This window comes from Brienomyrus brachyistius, chromosome 9, assembly GCF_023856365.1.
Source record: "Brienomyrus brachyistius isolate T26 chromosome 9, BBRACH_0.4, whole genome shotgun sequence".
NCBI classification, from domain to species: Eukaryota; Metazoa; Chordata; class Actinopteri; order Osteoglossiformes; family Mormyridae; genus Brienomyrus; species Brienomyrus brachyistius.
In genome coordinates, this window is record NC_064541.1 from 5661413 (window position 1) to 5670938 (window position 9526).

Sequence of the window (9526 nt, forward strand, 5' to 3'; positions counted from 1 at the left end):
AGTCACTGCGGAAGTGGCGAGGGGCCTTTATTTACAGTAAGTGTTGTGCGGGCTATTAAACCTGCGTGAGATTGTCAACAGACTGATCAACAGCAGCTTATGAAGGAATGGGTTCCATAACATTATTGTGCTTAATTATGACTTTTCAATACTTAGCTTGTATTTAATGTGTTTTTTAATTAAAATGTCTTTTATTTTTACTTATGACCTTCAGTAGACATTCTGGTCAAATGTAAGACATTTAAATTTAAGGAAATTACGACAGAAAATGTATTTTTCTTTTTTTAATTTTTTAAATAAAATTAATTGAAATATTTGTGTGTGTGTGCATATATATGTGTGTATATATATTATATATATATATGTGTGCGTGTGTGTGTGTGTGTGTGTACACATATATTATATATATATATATATATATATATATATATATATATATATATATATATATATATATATATATATATATATATATATATATATATATACATATACACACACACATACACATATGTATTTCAAGCAAAAATTAGTCATAGACATAACATACAGTGCAAAATATAGTAGAATCTATTGGTATTACTATATAAAGTCTTTTGGCCTTTCTGTCATTTGTACTCCTTACTGACAAGTTTGTAATTAAACTGTATAATGAAGCTGAATACATTGAGCAGCTAAAAGCACTACGCAATCCTGCAGTTGTACATGCTCACAATAGACTTTTTACAATGTCAGATTTATGACAGACGTCATCTCGCCTGATTGAAGGAAACAGCTATCGATTTTTAATATTTTCTCCAAACTTGTTTACTCGGGGATAATGCAGTGCGCTTGCTTTCCACAGAGTATGGGATTATTACTACAGCCTTTTGATGAGATAAATGGCAGAGAGCGACGTCAGTGGCTAAGGGCTATACTCTGGTGTTATGTCGCTTCATTTACCCTTATGACTAAATGATTATTGATTTTATATTTTTTTTAAGCTCCTGAAATGTGAAAATTACTCAGTCAAGGAACCAGGCAGTGTTTGTTTTATTAATTTATTTCTGGAAGGCATAATTCAGTTTAGCCTGGGCTGTGAAGTTTTATTTATTTTATTTTATTTATTTATTTATTTCCCCCCCTCGGGTTCATGACCGGCCTTAGATACAGTTGCGACGAAATGGCCTATTTATATAGTTATAGTAAGTAGGCCTAAAATCAATACGGCCAGGGTCCGGATGATTAAACGCACTCCCTTAGTCGCGTTCGACCCTATAACAGCTTTCAAAGTGATCTTGACTGAAGCAGATTTATTTGATCAGTGTAACACCCTGAGAGTTTCTCCATACTGGGAATGGGTTTGGTTCACCTGTCTATCTGTGCCCAGTATAGTCTCTCCCTTAAGTTAGCTGCCCTTTTATATGACTAGAAACCCGGGTATCCTTCTGTAGGTTTTATGGTGTCAAGCACATTTTAGACTTGAGGTGAGATCTAAAATAAAACCTCATATTAAGCTATAGACATCCTGAAGATGTGTTAAAAGACATGTGCTGAAATGTTATTAGAAGAGTCCTTTAAATATAATATCTTAAACTGCAGTGCGGGTATTTTATCAAAATTGCTGGCTGTAAAGGAAATCTCTCGAGATTAAATGAGGTATTGAAAGTGTCATGTATTAAGTCATATTTCTTTAAACATGAAAAGGATCTTCTTTGAAGCTTCTTTTAAATGCTGCCAATGGTTGAATCATCAAGGAGAAATAAAGGCCACTAGGAATGTATGACACAAAATTTCCAGAGGAAGTCTGTCCTGGTACAAATGAAAAGGATGTTTGTCTTAATTTGAACATCATCCTAAGAACTATAAGGAAAAGTATTCCTTTATTGACTTGTCATAGTGTGTATTATTATATTACATTTTGCTAACAAAACATCTATCCGTGCCTATCCCAGACAACACAGGGCACATGGCTAGGACCCACCCTGGACACGGTGCTAGTCCATCACAGGACACACACACACAGGAAGAACATGCCACTCTCTTTCGCATACACAGTGGAGGTGGGATTCAAACCCATGTACAGAAGGTGCAAGGCAATAGTACTGCCCTACTCAGCCACCTGCTTACAAAACAGTGTTTTATAAATTGTGTACAACATATGGTGGGATTAATACAAAATTATCTATTCCTTATTTTTTGTAATGGAGCACAATCTCTTTTTCAAAATAGGAATAAATAAATCATTACAAATGTTAATTGCGATTGCCATCACAGGGGCCAATAATACAAGAAAAATACTAAATGCAAATCCAAAAAGACAGTCTGGAGTGGTAAACATCAGAGTCAGAGTAATTCTGATTGTCATACCCGTGTGTGAACCAGAAGTGTTTGTATTGCTCAGTACAGCCCCAAAGATTTATGGGAATTTTCTCTTGGTTGGTGGAGAGAGAGAGAGTGTCTTTGGTCGTCCACAAGGAGCCTCGCAGGAAAGGTGGGGCGGAGGCAGCCGTCGCCTCCCCAGCTGCCTCCGCAGCCTTTGCCAGGCTCCTAATCAGCAGGCTTCCATGTGGTTGGCAGGGAAGGCTTTCAGACTGTTCCTTTGCCCCCGGTTAAGAACCCTGAGCCCTATCACTTTGTAATCGAGTGTCACATGCCTGGTAAACCAGGGCCTCTGATGTCGAGTGTAGCATTCGATGTGTGTCCTTCCGTTTAAGGGTCTCAGATCACACACTTTCAATTTGCTTAGTGCTGTTGCATGTTGTGCAAATGGTTTTAGGTGGTTAAAAAGTTACACACTGATTACAATTGTAACCTTCAGAAAAGACACGAAGAAACAGATGGGTTGTGTTGCTTTCATACTCCCCGATTCACTATTTTAATAGATTTTTTTTTTTTACTTTTTTAATCGTAGTGTTGTCCTTTTATAGTAGCAGTTAATTGCAACACTAGTCATTCTTCAGCACCTCTGTGTTCTTGTTTCCTTTATGCCTAAATGGAAAATAATCTGACTGCTCGAGATTCCCAGCATGTTTTTTCACATGCAATTCACCTCCCTGCCACCCCACAAAAAAAGGCTTTACAATATTCAGTGAACTATTTCGGAAAAACCCCATGCCATACAGAGTGAGCCTATTCAACTTCACGGCTATTTCACAAGTGTCAATCTGTTTTGAGAACAGACATGATGCATGTATCCACACCCAGGTCTGAAAATCAATCTCTTGAATCAGCTGTGAGCAACTCAAGCTTTAGTTTTATTTCATTAAGCATCTTCTCAGCAAAGTTCAGGGAGCAAGTTCCTGGGCCATCTCAATGGGGAACTTTTTCAGTTCCTGGCTATTTTCGTGTGACTCTTTCCCAACACGCACCCAAGCAAAAACAGAGTTTATTACTGCATTTACTGTAACTGATATGCAAAAAAAATAATTCCATTTGCTCAATTTTTGCTCTGCGACTTCTGTCTCTTTCCTGCAGTTCTGTGTGACTTCCAAGTTAGCACCAGTGCGTATAGTCAACAAATCGGCAAAGTTCATCGCTACAAGCACCAACCAGTAGTTCTTGGTTGAACGAAAAGTACCTATTACAAAGTAGAGAGGTTCAGGAACTACAACGAAGCCGAGATGGTGCGGTGGGCATGCAACAGAAGTTCCTGGTTCATGAACATGTACCTATGGTATGAAAGTGCCTACTAGCAAGTCAAGAAACAACAATCTTGGCAATGTATTTTGCAATGCACCTTTCCAAGACTGATTGCCTCAGATTAAGTAATTTCCTATTTGAATCAGTTACTTTCCTTTCCATTATCCTCTGTTATAGTTAAGATTAATAATGCATAGTAAAGTGGATATATAAATTTACTAACTCGTAAAGTTATTTATTACTATTATTAGATCTGAATTGACCCTAACATTTTTCCTCAATCATTTACTGCGTAAAACAGTAGCTAGCTGACTGTACGATTTGTCCAGAGAGAGGCACAGCTACCTTGTAAATGGCTTATGAATATTTATAGTCAAGTAATGGCAAACCAGCCCAAAGTCATATCTCAGTACCCAACAAAATGAAAAAGGCGGAAATGGAACTACAATGGGATTCAAAGGTGTGCTGAGGAGCATGACCAGAAACTTGTTAAGGCATTTTGGGGATGTGGCAATTATGTAAACAAGTAGGTAACGATTTCTAAGAGTCATTCCTACTCCACAAACCACAATGGAAAGCACTTCTTGATTTCACAATGGCCTTGACACGATGCATTTTATTTTCCGTAGTTAAATCCTTCTTTCAATTTAGTGTGGGACCAAAGAGGTTGCTTTTAGCACCTATATTATTAAATCTAATAAGCTCATACTTTTAGTGATTGTTTGTTTCTGCGTGTGATCCTGGGCAATCATAGGAAACCCATATCAAGTCAGTAAGAAGCTCCCACTGATCCTTATTGTGGAAGAGCAAGTACAAGGGAAGCCTTTCTGAAGGTGGAATAACCACAAATTATGGGAATTATGTGATGCATGGATCTGAAAGACACAGACATCCAGGCTTGTTTGACTGATGAACCAATTGAGCCACCTAAAATCAAAGTGAAGGAGAGAAAAGGAAGAGAAAGCCTTTCCTGATATCCGGGCCCACTAGCCCTATAACTGTGGTCTGACCAGATTGAGTTCCCCACAAAGAGACCGCTGACAGTTAGTGTCAGAGGGCTTTGTCAGCTTTGTGCTGGAACTGATAGGGTTACTGGTAGGTAATCCACGTTGACCTTGCTTGGATTTTTGAATGAAGATGCCTTTGTACAGTTCGAGCAACTGAAAGGTATGACGGTCCTGACATATAACCATCCATGCAGGGCTTGTGGCCACTCTGCTATATCGGGTTACGCGTATAGGAAGGCAAGTAAACAGCGTTTGGAGAACAAGAATGGTGGCATTTAAAAGTAGCTATGAGGAAGCAAGTCGACAGCGGGGTTTGGTGGGGGGGGGGGGGGGGTCAGGGTTGCTGTGCTTGAATGGGGAAACTGTACAGAAACTGCACTTTGTCTGCAAGCTGATATAAATGCCGTTGACAATGTCTGTCTCTCCATCCACACACCTTGTTCATGTATTTATGTCATCCATTGAGTTACCTTCTATAGAGTAATGTCTGATTCACTTACGTCCCATAAGAGCCATAATAAAATGTATCGAGAGATGTCCAAAGCAGATGTGGTGGACATTAGCGGATGTGTTTTACCACGGTTGCAGCAAGCGACAAGTACCAAAACAACCTGATCGCTGTGTGTGTGTGAGTCTGTACATAAACACACACACACACACACACACACACACACACACACTCATATATGTAATAAAGTTAACTATGCACAAAGCACAGCGGCGGTGTGCTGGGGGATGTGCAATGCTGCTTATGTATAAAGCAGACCCGTTGAGCGCAGAGTGACTGCTGTCAGCGAGAGCAGGATATCACAATTGTCTGGAGAAACACAGGGCTGTTTTGTGAGCTGGAAATCACCTTCACCTGGAGGCTAGCAGAGCAGACGGCATCTGCCAAGGAAAACTGTAAACGGAATGGGATTCACATCCCCTGAAGCTGGGAATAATCCAAAGCAGGCGGACGGTGTGAAGCCCAGCACATCAGGTGATGTGCCAACAAGCGGCGGAACGGGCAGCGGGAACGAGGGAAGATGACTCTAATTAAGTCACATTTTCAACAATGCACCTAATAGACTGGCACGGTCCTGATTTTTTTTTTATTCTGCTACATTAATGTATTCCAGAATGCTGGAATACATAAGTCCTTTTCAATACATATATTCAGCCCGCAACACAAACATGGGAATAGTATTTGTCAGAATTTTCACGCTTAAAAAGAGATCTCTTTATGTGATGGGTGTCAGATGTTGGCTACGTTGCAAACTGACACATCTTTGTTGAGTTTGAAAATTCACTAAAATTCACTCAGATTGGTGTGTTCTCAGTATTACAGCAAAAGTGGCCAGGAAATTGTGGTGATTTACGCATAAAAACCCCACTTATCAGATTAACACATAAATCATCAAAAAAGGACAAGAATCATATAATGAGGAGTTAACCAACAGGATTTGACACATGAAAGACATTGTTTGTGACACTGATGCATTTGTTTAATGAGTAGGCAGGAGAGGATAGGTCAAAATGTTTTTGTTCTGCATTTACAAATCAAAATCTATTGTTATAATCTATATGTATTCCTACTAAAGCTATACTTCAGTGTTTCACTGAAATTTCAGAAGTGTTCATCTTATTTAATTTTGCGTCCAGAGCAAGACTATAGACTGTAACATATTTAGAGAATGATTATTATTTTTAAAATATTATTTCATTATTCATGTATTTATTGGAAATCGGTGTTCATTTAGTTTGTTTCACAAAATTTATTACAATGCATCGTGTTGAGAATATGAATGTGCTTATAAGATTAAATAAAGACACCGATGCAACAAAACATGAAATCATATATTTTTGGATATATTAGTTGGAGCTGAATCCTACATTTATATTGTGAAGTGCAATCAGTGTAAGCATTTACATCTTATACAATGTGTTCCTGCAATGAAATATATCAATGATAGTAGTAAGAGTGCTAATATAAGAAAATCATCCTAATAATAATCATGACGACAACACAATCACATCTGCCTTTAATTGCTGCCAGCCTGCAAAATCCCCTGGATGTTTCCAGACGCTTGAAGGTCGATTGAGTTTTCAGGTCTGTTATCTATAAGGGCCTTGATGGAGTGGCTTAGATAACAGAAAACGCCATGATGGAGGGAAAATGAGCATCAAAAGGGGTTGTTCATTTTGTTATCTGAACCTATCTGTTGTCATAGTAACAGGTTTCTTTTAACCTCTGCCATCAGATGATTTGTCTAAATCTGCACATCGCTAACCATACAGAGCTGTCTTTTTGAGTGACTCCATAATTTTGTCAGAATTTTTCTCAACTGATTTCATGCATCAGTAGTACAGCATAAACTGTGAACATTTTGGGAAAGGTGAAAGGCAGTATGATCTTATTTTTTAAACTCAGATATCCGTTTTGTTCATGGGTGTCGTCTTCATTAAATCAGAGGGGGACGTGTCCCCCCTCACATTTGATAATTATTCGTTTGGACCCCCCCACATTTATAAAAATATTTTATATTTATGAAATATTAGTTTTATGCCAGTGTGTCCCCCCCCCATTCAAAATAATTCTGATGCCCCTGGTTTTGTTATCCAAACATGATGAATGACTACATAAAGTACTCTCATTCTCATTCATTTTTCATTAACTATTTCCAGTTTCCAAATTAATTTTAAGCAACAGTGTTAATTATGGGAAATATGTCACCTATGAACTCCCTGAATTCAAGAAATGCTGCAATGTGTTTATTTCTGTAGCTAGGGGAATGGCAGTGAAGAAATGAGCTGCGGTTTTGACATTGGCTACCTTTGAAAGAAGGCTTGGTAGCCCCTCTACATGCCGTCCACACGCTCAACTGCTGCCAGCATCGCAGATGAGTGTAGAACGGTGCCCAACTGGCAGACTTTGCTCAGAGAATGCCCTGGATTGCATGTGAACAATCCTCTTAACCAAACCAGAGCCACATTTTATCGTCCGCTGCAGAAGTGAGAAATACTGTTTTACTTTTGTTCAGCAGTAGATTTATTTCAGACCATGTTTAAATCTCCAAAATAAAACGAAGAGGGGATAATTATAGTCTCACTGCAATCCAAGACTGCTTTTATTGAAATACTTCAGTTAGCATTTGAGATAGTTGGTTACTCGTATGCTATATAGACTGAATGGAAGACGACTGTCCTACGATGGAACAAATGTCACTATTTCCTCTGTGTTTTTCATTCACTTTGTTATTTCTTATTTGATTTCGCTCGCAGTGCATTTACACATGCTCACAGGTTACCTAATTCCCATTAATTACCACTACAGCGTAATTAACAGTCCATAGCCTCAAACCACCAAAACTGAAAAACAGAAGAAAATTAATAACAAAACACCCGTCAGCTATTTTTTGTGGTTTTATATCACACAACACATTCACTGACAATTAGTCAACAAACTAAACAAATCAAATTATATATACTCATTTACATATAAACAAAAGTTACTCAATAAGTCGTAGACTTACATAGTCAAGCTCTCAACAGATATCAGTAAATATTTTGGCAAATACCCGCTCCTGTTAATATTAGCAATGTTTAAAATGTTTTAGTAGCATCCATATAAGATCTATCGGAAGTTTGCTTTGATGCCGATAATAATATGTCTAGTTGTTTTAGCATTTATATCTTTTTACGTTGTGTGCACAACAAATCAATAATGATGGTTTTTAGGTCTGAGTGGATAGTTGGCATCACAATGACAGCAGTCTGTCACTCGCGACACACTACCTCTCGTAAGACGGCTGGACCACAAAGCTATTGATCCAGCTATCGAGGGTTGATACAGTTATTTTGAAAGTGGCTGCTGTAAAAATGCGTATACTATTGATTCTACAGGGGCAAAATCTAAATGTAGTACATTACATTCGACCATGCAAAATGAAAATGCATCATGTTCTGTTTTAATAAAAATGTAAACTGAATGCCTGTATTTGCCACAATTTGATATGTTTAAAGTATGCAATTAATTTAAACTGCTTAATTAAAATACCCAGCTGTACAAATGGGTAAAATAAAAATTACATCCAGAATGTTTCCCAGCCCCAAGCTGCCTGGAGTAGGCTTTAACTGCCCCGGTGACCCTGACCAAGATAAGCAGGTAGAAGATGGATGGATGGATTGTTCTGGATTGTTTGGACCATTCTAACTACATGGGGCTTCTGCATGACATACTCTGTTGAATTCTAAAGGTGATTATTATTTGAATTCCTATGCTCTGAGTAAAATGTCTCTGACTTTGCCATTAGAATGTAGGGTGCAGCATGCTGCCCGCCATGTTCGTTCTGGGACAGGTTCTCTGTGATCCTTTATTAGATAAGAGCTAATGGACAAATGGGTGGATAGTTGGACTAATACCACAGTGTAGTATAGCCCTGTGCCCTGCACTGCCTGGGAAAGACCCTTTCCATGATCCTGAGCAGAACAAGCAGGAAGAAGATGGACGGGTGCATTATATTACTTAGCAATTTGCTTTGAAAATCCTTCACTTCACTTAAAGTGAACTTACTTCTCCTGAATTTCTATTATATGTGTTAACTTACGGACTCCTACATTATTCTCCAGCTCGTGGATCTCATATCCTGTAACTCGTCTATGCAATAAATAGCTGAGCGAAACAAAATCAAAACACGTCGTGCTAATGTTTATGAACAGACGGTCTACAGTGGTGGCATTTAACCAGCTAATACGGGCTCTCATGAGGTTGCGGACTCCTTTGTTGCTAAAACACAACCTTTACCGCCTGCAGGCTGTCAGAGCAGGGCCTGGGAAACAGAAACCCAGGTCTTCCTGAATCAGAAAGAAGGCCGCTGAACCACTTCTGTACAGTACTTGCCGCGTTTACAAGCGAG